Source organism: Rattus norvegicus, chromosome 17, assembly GCF_021556685.1.
Source record: "Rattus norvegicus strain SHRSP/BbbUtx chromosome 17, alternate assembly SHRSP_T2T, whole genome shotgun sequence".
Taxonomy (NCBI): Eukaryota; Metazoa; Chordata; class Mammalia; order Rodentia; family Muridae; genus Rattus; species Rattus norvegicus.
This window is the reverse complement of record NC_141550.1, coordinates 57,101,480-57,115,619: the sequence shown is the minus strand read 5'-3', so window position 1 is coordinate 57,115,619 and position 14,140 is coordinate 57,101,480. Positions and strand designations below refer to the sequence as shown.

The 14,140-nt window shown below is 39.6% G+C and overlaps 1 protein-coding gene and 1 non-coding gene across 6 annotated transcripts in view; both read right to left on the bottom strand.

Moving 5' to 3' along the window:
• Hecw1 (HECT, C2 and WW domain containing E3 ubiquitin protein ligase 1) overlaps positions 1-14,140 on the bottom strand; it is a 414,282-nt gene that overhangs the window by 288,035 nt on the left and 112,107 nt on the right.
• On the bottom strand, positions 11,330-11,436 carry LOC148000198 (U6 spliceosomal RNA). The gene has a single exon (XR_015642098.1). It is a non-coding gene; the product is annotated as a U6 spliceosomal RNA (small nuclear RNA).

Genomic DNA, 14,140 nt, shown 5'->3' with positions numbered 1-14,140 from the left:
TAACATTTCTTTAGGTAATTCTCAGCCATTCAATATTCCTCAGCTGAGAATTCTTTGTTTAGCTCTGTACCCCATTTTTAATAGGGTTATTTGGCTCTCTGGGGCCTAACTTCTTGAGTTCTTTGTACATTTTGGATATTAGCCCTCTATCAGATGTAGGATTGGTAAAGACCTTTTCCCAATCTGTTGGTTACTGATTTGTCCTAATGACAGTGTCCTTTGCCTTACATAAGCTTTGCAGTTTTATGAGGTCCCATTTGATTTCAGCCCTGAGTTTGATTATTTCCTGCCATCTACTCCTCTTGGGTGTATTTGCTTCTTTTTGTTATAGAGATTTTGGGTGTGCTGTCAAGATGCTAATGTATTCTATCTCCAGTTTCTTTTTGGAGGCACTCAGAGCTATGAGTTTTCCTTTTAGCACTGCTTTCATTGTGTCCCATAAGTTTGGGTATGTTGTGCCTTCATTTTCATTAAATTCTAAAAAGTCTTTAAATTTCTTCCTTTATTTCTTTTTTGACCAAATTATCATTGACTAGAGCATTGATCAACTTCCCTCTATGTGTGTACTTTCTGTCATTTTTGTTGTTATTGAAGACAAGCCTTAGTCCGTGGTAGTGATCTGATACGGTGCATGGGATTATTTCTATCTTCCTGTATCTGTTAAGGCCTGTTTTGAGACCGATTATATGGCCAATTTTGGAGAAGGTACTATGAGGTGCTTAGAAGAAGGTATATTCTTTTGTTTTAGTATGGAATGTTCTATAAATATCTGTTAAGTCCATTTGGTTTGTTAACTTCTGGTAGTTTCTGTGTGTCTCTGTTTAGTTTCTGTTTCCATGATCTGTCCATTGATGATAGTGGGTCTTGAAGTTTCCCACTAGTATTGTGTGAGGTGCAATGTGTACTTCAAGCTTTAGTAAGGTTTCTTTTATGAATGTAGGTGCTCTTGCATTTGGAATACAGGTATTTAGGATTAGAGTTCATTTTGTTGGATTTTTTGATGACTATGAAGTGCCCTTCCTTATCTTTTTTAATAACTTTTGGTTGAAAGTTGATATTTGAATGGCTGCTCCAGCTTGTTTCTTATGACCATTTGTTTAGGAAAAGTATTCCACAGCCTTTAATCTGAGATAGTTTCTGCCTTTGCTACTGAGGTGTGTTTCCTGTATGCAGCCAAATACTGGATCTTCTTTATGTATGAAGTCTGTTATTCTATGTCTTTTTATTAGGGAATTGAACCCATTGATATTGAGAGATATTAGCGACCAATGTCTGTTGTTTCCTGTTATTTTTTGTTGTTAGAGGTAGAATCATTATTCTGAGGCTATCTTCTTTTTGGTTACTTTCTTGCTTTTTCCACACTTTAATTTCCCTCCATGTGTTGGAGTTTTCCATCAATTATCCTTTGTATGGCTGTATTTGTAGAAAGATTTTGTGTAAATTTTGTTTTGTTATGGAATATTTTGTTTCTCCATCTATGTTAATTGAGAATTTTGCTGGTTAGAGTAGCCTGGGATGGCATTTGTGTTCTCTAGAGTCTGTATGATGTCTGCCCAGGATCTTCTAGCTTTCATGGTCTCTGTTGAGAAGTCTGGTTTGATTCTGATTGTCTGCCTTTATATGTTACCTGACCTTTTTTCCCTTACTGCTTTTAATATTCTTTCTTTGTTTTGTGCGTTTGGTGTTTTAACTATTATGTGATTGGAGGAAATTCTTTTCTGGTCCAATCTATTTGCAGTTCTGTAGGCTTGTATGTTTATGGCATCTCTTTCTTTAGGTTAGGGAAGTTTTCTTGTATAATTTTGTTGATGATATTTACTGGCCCTTTATGTTGAGAATCTTTGCTCTCTTTTATACCTTTTATCCTTGGATTTGATCTTCTCATTGTGTGCTGGATTTCCTGGATGTTTTGGGTTAGGAGCTTTTTGTATTTTGCATTTTCTTTGACTGTTGTGTCAATCTTTTCTATCGTATCTTCTGCCCCTGAGATTCTCTCTTCTATCTCATGTATTCTGTTGGTAATGCTTGTGTGTACGACTCTTGATCTTTTTCCTAGGTTTTCCATCTCCAGATTCCTTTACCTATTTACCTGTGCTGTCCTATTTTTCTTTAAGGGAGTTTTTTTATGTCCCTCTTGAAGTTCTCTAACATCATCATGAGTTGTGATTTTAAATCAAATTCTTGCTTTTCAATTGTATTGGGGGAATCTAGGGCTTGCTGTTTTGGGGACACTGGATTCTGATGATGTCAAGTGGCCTTAATTTCTGTTGCTTAGGTTCTTGCCCTAGCCTCTTGCTATCTGCTTATCTCTGGTGTTAGCTGTTCTTGCTGTCTCTGATAGTGACTTGACCCTCTTGTAAGCCTGTGTGTCAGCCCTACTGGGAGACCAGCTCTCTTCCGTGGAGATCTGGGCACAGAGAGCTGTGGCACAGGGTCAGCTCAGGGTGCAAGCAGAAACTGGAAAGATCCTGTACCAGATTGCTTGGTTCCTGTGTCCTGAGGGCTCTGGATAGGTTCCTCTTGGGCCAGGAATGTAAGCAGTAATGGTGGTCTCACCTGCTCTCTCAGGTGTCTAGCACTTCTTGAACATATTATTTTTAACATGACATATTTGTTTAAATCAGTTTTTTTTTCAGGAAGGATTTATATACTTAAGTATTACTAAAAATCTCAAATACAATTTTATATTGATTCTATCTATATATTATATTAGAAATTAGGGCAAAATAGAAATTATTTGTATTAATTCACGGAAAACTATGCTAAACTTATATTAGCATGGTGCGCAACATTTTATGTAAAATCAGTACATTTTCCAGGTGCACACGCATACACACACACACACACACACACACACACACACACACACACACACCCCTAAAAAGAGCATTAATGTACTTGCCAACAATTGAAGAGTTAGTCTAAGCAAAACTCAGAACTTCTGGTTCAGTGCAAGAGCCTGTTTCTACATAATAAGGCAGCCAATAGAAAAGACAACCCACATATTGCTCTGGCCTCTGCATGTGAGTGTACAAGTACATATTCACCAAGCATATGCATACCATGCACACATATATCTGCTTCTGGAACAAAACTGTTTTTCAAAATTAGTGAAAGAGAATGCAAACCCCATTGATATCTATCTCCAATTTCTATGGCCCTTTTCTGACTATAGCTGTCATATAGGGAGCCCTCACTCACACTGATAACCACCTCCACATGCCAGAGACCCTTGACTCCCATTTGTAGCTGTTGAGCATATGTGTCTTCCTCTACCCCACAATTCAGCTCCACCTATCCTACCAAAGCCATTCATCCTAGTTGCACAAACTTGGTCTCTTCTCTACACATACTACTGCCTTTAACTATACTCACACCTTGACCTGAGGCCCAATCTTCCCTTGGAAGAGGGACTAGACCCACAACAACAACTCTACCCAACTACCCTGAATTGCCCAAAGGACATATAACTCTTATCTTCCTCCATTTTCTTTACATCCCTGTGAGTTAGAGGCATCTAACTCATGCTACAAACCCCATCAATCTCTGCCAGAGTGTCCTTGTTCCCATTCCTGGCCCTGGACCCATGCTAGCAACCCCATCCACCTCTTTTCAACTTTCCTCAAGACATTCATCCCACACTTGCCTTTTGACCCTTCCTGCTACTCCACATTAGGTATGAAATACCAGTTTCAAATCACCAATTCTATTGGAATCATTATCTGAGAAGATATACTAACTTATTCTCCCAGACTTCTGAACAGTACCTTTGGGAAGCCTCTGAACTTACAGACGCACTGCTCTTGTTCAGGGAAATCCCACTTAGCGTGAGTCATCAGCACCTATTCCTGAAACCTGAAATTTGAACATCAACATTAAATTTCCCAAAGACTGAACTATAAGGTCCATAGAGCTCTTCAACAAGTTACTCAACTGCTAGTCAACAGCTACTCAACAAGTTGAGGTAATAGGAAACAGATCTTCAAACATTAAACAAAAGAAAGGCAAGATTTCTTAACAGGAAAGTGTACCAGTGATGTAACTCCACCGAAAATTAATATTGCCATATTAATGTTACCCCCAAGAAAAGTGACCTTGATGAAATGTAAGAAGGATTTCAAAGAACAATAAACAAGATTAAAGAACTCAAAGGGGATATAGATAAATGCTATGAAGAAGACTGCAAAAATGCAAACAGTTGAATAGATACTGAAAACCATTCACTATATGGAAACAGAATTTCATGAAGAGATAGAATCCCTCCCAAGAAAAAACAAAATAAAAACTCAAAAATTCATAAGAACACCTTGCCAAAAACTGGAGGAATTCAGTGAGAGAATATCAGAAGTTAGAGGGATCGGATCACTCAGTCAAAGAAAATGTCAAATCCCAAAAATAAAAACCAAGAATAAAACATACAGTAACTCTGGGCACTATAAAAAGACCAAAACAATGAATAGTGGGTATAGGAAAAGAAGAAGATATTTGAAGCAGAGGCACAATTTTTAAAAATCAAAGAATAAGTGCTGTTTTCACTTAGTCTGAGTTGAGCTGGACCTACTCCTGAAACCCCATTTGAACATCAACACTGAATTGCCCAAAGACTGAAATAGACATCTCAAGGTGGGACCTCACTAATAGACAGATCATCCTGGCAAAACTAAATAGAGAAATTCTGTAATTAAATGGCACTGTGGTAGTTCAGATGAAAATGCCCCCCAATGGCTTGCATATTTGAATGCTTGGTCTCTTGTTGGTAGAACTGTTTTCGATAGGATTAGGAGATATGGCCTTGTTGAAGGAAGCATGTGTGGTGGGCTTTGAGGTTGCAAAAACCTATACCAGGCCCAGGTTTTCTCTTTGTCTCCTGTTGTGGATCAGATGTAAGATCTTATCTACTACTCCTGTGCTATGTTCTCCTCCATGATGGTCACAGACTCACTCTCTAAAACTATAAGCAAACCCCCAATTAAATGCTTTCTTTTCTAAGTTTCCTCTCTCATGGTGTCTGCGCACAGCAATCGAAAAGTAAGAAAGACAGAATTTGGTGCTATGGAGTAGCCTGCTGTGACAGGGCTGATGATCTTATTTTTCAGAGAAAGATAAAAGTTGGGAATTTGGACTAGAAAAGCAGTTTAATGCTGTGAGCAAGCCTTCATTGCTACAGTAAGAGCATGGGAGACTTGTAGTTCTAAGAGCAGTGTGGGCTATGGAGGCCATCTCAAGAAGTTTCAGGGGGAAAATATCAGCAACTTGACTAGAGATTATTCTTGTAACATTTTGGCAAAGAATGTGGCTGATTTTTGTATTTGTTCTAAGAATCTGCCTAAGACTAAATTGAAGAGCTTTCAACTAATCTCTTTGGCAGAGAAAATTTCAAGACAACCTAATATTGACTGTGTCACCATGTTATTGGTGATCACTCTTATGCAAACCAACCTACAGTGAAAAAAAAGGCAAGACGGCAAAAAGAAATACAAAACACTCAGTTCGAAGAGGATCACTAGGAAATGTAAAGTTGGAGTCAAATCTTGTACTCAAAAAGATGAGAGGTGTAAGGACAAAATATGACCCATCTAATCCTATTTTTTGTGAAAACAAAATACCTGGGGCATCTTCTCCTCCTAAAGCAAGGGAAGCTTATACGACAAAAGGAAGGACCAATAAAGCAAAGCTTCTGCAAACGTAATTCCAGGAGCAGGCCCGATTGCATTTCAAACGGGTGTCAGTACTGGGCAGCATAGACCACATGGTCCTGGATTTAGACTCATGAGAGAAGTAAAGGGATTTACTTCTTCCTCCCCACTTAAGAAAACTGCTGAGGGCAATTGTATGGTGGACTAGTCCCGCATGGAGACCCAGAGAAGTGATTAATGAAGCTGAAAGGAGAAACCTGAATTATTGGAGCCCCCAGTATGATGGAGGCGCCAGAGCTGTGAGATATCTGCTAAGGAGAGCTACATGTAGGAAACTGAACCAGCCGATGAGAGAGAAGTGTGTTGCAGTCAAGGCTGGAATGGCTGGTAAATTCAGAGAGCCATAAGTCCTTTGACATCAGACATGGAGTTAAAGAATTTGGAGTTTTTCCTGCTGGGTTTTGGTCATACTTTGGTCTGCTATTTCCTCACTATGCCCCCATTCCTCCCGTTTGGATTGGTAATGCATATTCTGTGCCATTGCATTTTGGAATTATGTGATTTGCTTTTAAGTTTTATAGGGGGTTACAGTTAAGAGATTACCTTGAGTTTGAGAACTGACTTTGAACTTGTAAACAGTGTTACTACTATGAAAGACTATGGGGACTTTTGAGGTTGGATTAAATGCATTTTCTCTCATGATATGGCTATGAAAATTGCCCCAAAGGCTCATATATTCGACAGTTTGGTCTCTAGCTGGTGGACTTGTGTTAGATGGGATTAAAAGTGTGACCTTAATGAAGAAGATGAATCACTCAGGTTGGGCTTTGAAGTTTTAAACTTCGACACCAGGACCAGTCTTTCTGCATCTTGCTTGTGGATCAGATGTGAGCTCTCATCTACTGCTTCAGCACCATGCCTGCCTGCCTGCAGCCATGCTTCCTGCTATGATGGCCATGGGCTAACCCTCCAAAACCTTAAGCAAGCTCCCAATTAAATGTTTTCTTTTATAGTTTGCCTTGCTCGTGCTGTCTCTTCACAGTAATAAAAAGTAACTAAGACAGTAACTTATGATAATAAGTCTAACAGATTTACGGAAAAGTAAAACCATGCCAGGAAGTTTGGTAAGGTAGAGCAGGTTGAGACCTGGAGACTCAGTGGCCAAACACCATCTCCCTGCCAGAATGCAGGGAAACATGTGCCATGCTTCTCACATGAAGGAGATGTGACCAAATCATGTAGGCCCCAGAGTTTTCTGTGCTAATGAGGTAACTAGAGGCCCAGAGTGCTTAGCCAATAAGCTTCCTTTCCCAGACATTCCTCCCTGAAAAAGGTATTTAATCTTATGCATTCACCTTATGCCACGACAATAACTGTTTGGAACCACAGACTGTCTCTTTTTATCAAGATCCACTGAGGAGAGCCATGAAGAAGGCGTTCACCTATAGAGCTGCAGCAGCCTAATCTCTCAGAGAAGGCCTCTCTGCACTCCAGCCACAACTGCCACTAGGCTTGCTGCAGCCAAGCTAAGGACAAAATCTCTCTGCTGGGACAAGCTGGAGCTTCCCACACCTGCTGCCTCTGCCTCAAGCCTGGATGCCCAAGAGTCTGAGAATCCCACAGCTCTATCCACATCACAGGCCCAAGGGACCCCAGAGCCAGCACTGGCTTTTCCACACCTAAGAATGTGCTTTCCCACCAGCAGAGTAGTGCCTTGGGGCTTTCCTAAAGCCCAGCACCTGCCTGGTGCTTGAGTGGGGTAAACACAGTCAAACTTCCCTGGTTTGGCCTCCTCAAGCAGCTGAGACTTGTGGCAGAGCAAACAGAGGCCAACAACGCTACACATATCTATGAAATAACTATACAATACTCTATTCAAACACTAAAGAACACACATTCTTCTCAGTAGCTCATGGGATTTTCTCCAAATATACCACACATTATGCTTAGAAGGAGTGGCCTTTATGGAAGAAAGAAGTATGTCACAGGAGGCAGACTCAGAGTTCAAAGACTTCTTAAATTCCCAGTTTTCTGCACTTCCTACTTGCTGTTTGACATGTGAGATCTAGACTTGATCCAGTAGCTATGCCTGCACCCCCATCCTGGCCATTACGGAGCCTACTCCTCTGGAACTCCAGGCCCCAAGTAAATCACTCAGTCTTATAAGTTGCTGTGGCTATGGTATTGTATCACAACTGTAGAAAAATAATATATCCAAGAAACTGGAAAATACAAAAAATGGATGAATTTTTAAATATGTATGACCTATAAAAATGAAACCAAAATGAAGCTGATAGTTAAATAGACCCACAACAAGTAATGAAATAAGGCAATAATTTAAAAATTTCCCAACTAGAAATATATCAGAGCGAGGTGGACACAGCAGGGAACGCTACCAAACCTTCAAAGAAGACTTAAGACTAGAATCCCTCAAATTGTTTTATGCGATAGAAAAGGAAGGTCCACTTCCAAAAATTATATTTATAAAGTCAGTATTACCCTAATACCAAAACCGAACAAATATCCAACAAAAAGGATAATTATTGGCCAATCTCTTTGATGTATGTAGATGCCAATGGTCTTAATAAACTAAATTTATGACACTAACAGAAAGATTATCCATCATGATCAAGTCAGATTCATTCCAGAGATTGCAGAGATGTCTCAATATATATATATATAAATCAATAAATATTATCTATAATATAAATAGACAGAAAACACATGATATCTCATTGGATTCAGGAAAGACCTTTGCCAAGTTCAACATCTGTTTATGATAAAAGACTTGAAGAGAATAGTAATACAGATAATATGTATCATAATAATAAAGGCAATATGCAACATGAGCCATATTCACTCTAAATAGAGAAAACCTCAAACTATTTCTATTAAAATTAGGAACAAGACAAAGGTGTCTACTCTCTGCATTCCTGTCTAACTTGAACTCTTTGCTAGAGCAAAGAGAAGTGAAAGAGATATATAAATATATAAATATAGATATATAAATAGGAAAGAAAGAAGTCACTGTATTTTTATTTGCAGATAAGCCTCAAAAAATAAGTGGGTGTTGGAAGAGGAGGGAATGTTCATCAATAATTATTATAATGGGTTAGTGATCCTGAAAGGGGGAGAGCATGGGTGTTCTTATTTCTTTATTCACTTTCAATTGATAATCACTGAAATTAAGCATTTTTATGTGACATACATAGAGACAAATAATGATGTCAACACATCAGCTGTCTAGATAAGCTTGGAGAAGAGAAGAAAAATACTGTGGGCCGCCACTTTGTGTGAATGATGGTGTCCTTTGCCTTATAGAAGTTTCTCAGTTTTATGAGGTCCCATTTATTAATTTTTGATCTTAGTGCCTGTGTTAATGGTATTCTGTGCAGAAAGTCATCTCTTGGGCCAATGGATTCAAGTCTTATTCCCCAGTTGCTCTTCTATTGCATTTGATTTATCTGGTTTTATGTTAAAGTCTTCAGTGCATTTGGAGATCAGTTTGTGCAAGGTGAGAAGTATGGGTCTATTTGCATTCTTCTGCTTGCAGCCATTCAGTTTGACCAGCTTTATTTGTTGAAGACGATGTCCTTTTCCTAGTATGTTTTTCTGGCATCTATATCAAAAAAATCAAGTGCCAATAGGTGTCTAGACTTATGCCTGCTTCTTCTGTTCCATTGATCAATATGTCTGTTTTTATGCAATTGGCATGTGGGTTTTATTACTATAGTACAACTTGAAATTGAGGATGGTGAGGCGTCTGGCTGTTCTTTTATTATTCTGATTAGTTTTCACTATCATGGACATTTTGTATTTCTACATGGAGCTGGGAATTGTCCTTTAAAGAGCCATGTAGAATTGTGTTGGAATTTTCATAGTGATAGACTGAATCTGTAAATTTAGGTTAATCCTATTGAACCATGAACATGGGAGATCTTTCCATCTTCTGGATATTTTCAATTTCTTTCTTCAATGACTTGAAGTTTTGGTCATACAAGTCTTTCACTTCCTTGGTTAGAATTCCCGAAGATAATTTATATTATTTGAGGTTATTGTGAAAGGTATAGTGTACCTAGTTTTTTTCTCAGTTCATTTGTCATTTATTTATAGAAAGGCTACTGATTTTGTGAGTTAATTTTGAATCTAGCTACTTTGCTGAAAGTGATAATCAGCTGTAGAAATTGTCTAGTGAAAATTTTAAGATCACTTATATACAATATCATATAATATGCAAATAAACACTTTGACTTCTTCCTTTCTAATTTTTTTTTATTATTTTTTTTATTAACTTGAGTATTTCTTATATACATTTCTTTTTTTTTTAATTTTTTTTTTTATTTTTTATTTTTTTTTCTTTTTACTTTTTTTTATTGGATATTTTAGGTATTTACATTTCTAATGTTATCCCCTTTCCCTCCTCTCCCATACCCCTCCCCCAGCTTCTATGAAGATGTTCCCACTCCCACCCACCCAATCCCACCTCATCATCCTGGCATTCCCCTACACTTGGGAAAAGAGCCTTCATGAGAACAAGGGTTTCTACTCCTAGAGAGTAGCACTGTCTGGCTATTCTCTGCTATATATCAGCTGGAGCTATTGGTCCCTCCATGTGTACGCATTGGTTGGTGGTTTAGTCCCTGGGAGTTCTGGTTGGTTGATATTGCAACCTTTGGTGTTGCAAACCCCTTCAGCTCCTTCAGTCTTTTCTCTAACTCCTCCATTGGACTCCCTGTGCTCAGTCCTATGGTTAGCTGCAAGCATCCTCATCTCTATCAATAGGGCTCTGGCAGAGCCTCTCAGGAAACATTCATACCAGGCTCCTGTCAGCAAGTACTTCTTGGCTTCAGTAATAGTAACTGAGTTTGGTAGCCACATATGGGATAGATCACCAGGTGGGGCAGTCTTTGGATGACCTTTCCTTCAGTCCCTGCTCCACTCTGTCCCTGTATTTCCTCCCATGAGTATTTTGTTCTCCCTTCTAAAAAGGACTGAAGCATCCACATTTTGGTCTTCCTTCTTCTTGAGCTTCACGTGGTCTGTGAATTGTATCTTGGGTATTCCAAGCTTTTGGGCTAATATTCACTCATGAGTGAGTGTATACCATGCAAGTTCTTTCGAGACGGGGTTACCTCACTCAGGGTGATATTCTCTAGTTCCATCCATTTGCCTATGAATTTCATGAAGTCATTGTTTTTAATAGCTGAGTAGTACTCCATTGTGTAATTATGCCACATTTTCTGTATCCATTCTTCTGTTGAAGGACATCTGGGTTCTTTCCATCTTCTGTCTATTATAAATAAGGCTGCTATGAACACAATGGGGCATGTGTCCTTGTTATATGTTGGAGCATCTTTTTGTTATATGCACAGGAGTGGGTAGCTAAGTACTCAGGTAGTACTATGTCCTGTTTTCTGAAGAACCTCCAGACTGATTTCCAGAGTGGCTGTAGCAGCTTGTACTCCCAACAACAATGGAGGAGTGTTCTTCTTTCTCCACATCCTCACCAGCATCTGCTGTCACCTGAGTTTTTTTTTTTAATTTTTTTTTTTTAACTTGAGTATTTCTTATATACATTTCGAGTGTTATTCCCTTTCCCGGTTTCCGGGCAAACATCCCCCTCCCCCCCCTTCCTTATGGGTGTTCCCCTCCCAACCCTCCCCCCATTGCCGCCCTCCCCCCATAGACTAGTTAAAAATATGGAACGCTTCACGAATTTGCGTGTCATCCTTGCGCAGGGGCCATGCTAATCTTCTCTGTATCGTTCCAATTTTAGTATATGTGCTGCCGAAGCGAGCACCTTATATACATTTCAAGTGTTACTCCCTTTCCCGGTTTCCGGGCAAACATCCCCCTCCCCCCTCCCCTTCCTTATGGGTGTCCCCCTCCCAACCCTCCCCCCATTGCCGGCCTCCCCCCATAGTCTAGTTCACTGGGGGTTCAGTCTTAGCAGGACCCAGGGCTTGCCCTTCCACTGGTGCTCTTACTAGGATATTCATTGCTACCTATGGGGTCAGAGTCCAGGGTCAGTCCATGTATAGTATTTAGGTAGTGGCTTAGTCCCTGGAAGCTCTGGTTGCTTGACATTGTTGTACTTTTGGGGTCTCGAGCCCCTTCAAGCTCTTCCAGTTCTTTCTCTGATTCCTTCAACGGGGGACCTATTCTCAGTTCAGTGGTTTGCTGCTGGCATTCGCCTCTGTATTTGCTGTATTCTGGCTGTGTCTCTCAGGAGCGATCTACATCCGGCTCCTGTCGGTCTGCACTTCTTTGCTTCATCCATCTTGTCCAATTGGGTGGCTGTATATGTATGGGCCACCTGTGGGGCAGGCTCTGAATGGGTGTTCCTTCAGTCTCTGTTTTAATCTTTGCCTCTCCCTTCCCAGCCAAGGGTATTCTTTTTCCTCATTTAAAGAAGGAGTGAAGCATTCACATGTTGATCATCCTTCTTGAGTTTCGTTTGTTCTAGGGATCTAGGGTAATTCAAGCATTTGGCCTAATAGCCACTTATCAATGAGTGCATACCATGTATGTCTTTCTGTGATTGGGTTAGCTCACTCAGAATGATATTTTCCAGTTCCAACCATTTGCCTACGAATTTCATAAACTCGTTGTTTTTGATAGCTGAGTAATATTCCATTGTGTAGATGTACCACATTTTCTGTATCCATTTCTCTGTTGAAGGGCATCTGGGTTCTTTCCATTTTCTGGCTATTATAAATAAGGCTGCGATGAACATAGTGGAGCACGTGTCTCTTTTATATGTTGAGGCATCTTTTGGGTATATGCCCAAGAGAGGTATAGCTGGATCCTCAGGCAGTTCAATGTCCAATTTTCTGAGGAACCTCCAGACTGATTTCCAGAATGGTTTTACCAGTCTGCAATCCCACCAACAATGGAGGAGTGTTCCTCTTTCTCCACATCCTCGCCAGCATCTGCTGTCACCTGAGTTTTTGATCTTAGCCATTCTCACTGGTGTGAGGTGAAATCTCAGGGTTGTTTTGATTTGCATTTCCCTTATGACTAAAGATGTTGAACATTTCTTTAGGTGTTTCTCAGCCATTCGGCATTCCTCAGCTGTGAATTCTTTGTTTAGCTCTGAACCCCATTTTTTAATAGGGTTATTTGTTTCCCTGCGGTCTAACTTCTTGAGTTCTTTGTATATTTTGGATATAAGGCCTCTATCTGTTGTAGGATTGGTAAAGATCTTTTCCCAATCTGTTGGTTGCCGTTTTGTCCTAACCACGTGTCCTTTGCCTTACAGAAGCTTTGCAGTTTTATGAGATCCCATTTGTCGATTCTTGATCTTAGAGCATAAGCCACTGGTGTTTTGTTCAGGAAATTTTTTCCAGTGCCCATGTGTTCCAGATGTTTCCCTAGTTTTTCTTCTATTAGTTTGAGTGTGTCTGGTTTGATGTGGAGGTCCTTGATCCACTTGGACTTAAGCTTTGTACAGGGTGATAAGCATGGATCGATCTGCATTCTTCTACATGTTGCCCTCCAGTTGAACCAGCACCATTTGCTGAAAATGCTATCTTTTTTCCATTGGATGGTTTTGGCTCCTTTGTCAAAAATCAAGTGACCATAGGTGTGTGGGTTCATTTCTGGGTCTTCAATTCTATTCCATTGGTCTATCTGTCTGTCTCTGTACCAATACCATGCAGTTTTTATCACTATTGCTCTGTAATCCTGCTTGAGTTCAGGGATAGTGATTCCCCCTGAAGTCCTTTTATTGTTGAGGATAGCTTTAGCTATCCTGGGTTTTTTGTTATTCCAGATGAATTTGCAAATTGTTCTGTCTAACTCTTTGAAGAATTGGATTGGTATTTTGATGGGGATTGCATTGAATCTGTAGATTGCTTTTGGTAAAATGGCCATTTTTACTAAATTAATCCTGCCAATCCATGAGCATGGGAGATCTTTCCATCTTCTGAGGTCTTCTTCAATTTCTTTCCTCAGTGTCTTGAAGTTCTTATTGTACAGATCTTTTACTTGTTTGGTTAAAGTCACACCGAGGTACTTTATATTATTTTGGTCTATTATGAAGGGTATCGTTTCCCTAATTTCTTTCTCGGCTTGTTTCTCTTTTGTATAGAGGAAGGCAACTGATTTATTTGAGTTAATTTTATACCCAGCCACTTTGCTGAAGTTGTTTATCAGCTTTAGTAGTTCTCTGGTGGAACTTTTGGGATCACTTAAATATACTATCATGTCATCTGCAAATAGTGATATTTTGACCTCTTCTTTTCCGATCTGTATCCCCTTGATCTCCTTTTGTTGTCTGAATGCTCTGGCTAGAACTTCAAGAACTATATTGAATAAGTAGGGAGAGAGTGGGCAGCCTTGTCTAGTCCCTGATTTTAGTGGGATTGCTTCAAGTTTCTCTCCATTTAGTTTAATGTTAGCAACTGGTTTGCTGTATATGGCTTTTACTATGTTTAGGTATGGGCCTTGAATTCCTATTCTTTCCAGGACTTTTATCATGAAAGGGTGTTGAATTTTGTCAA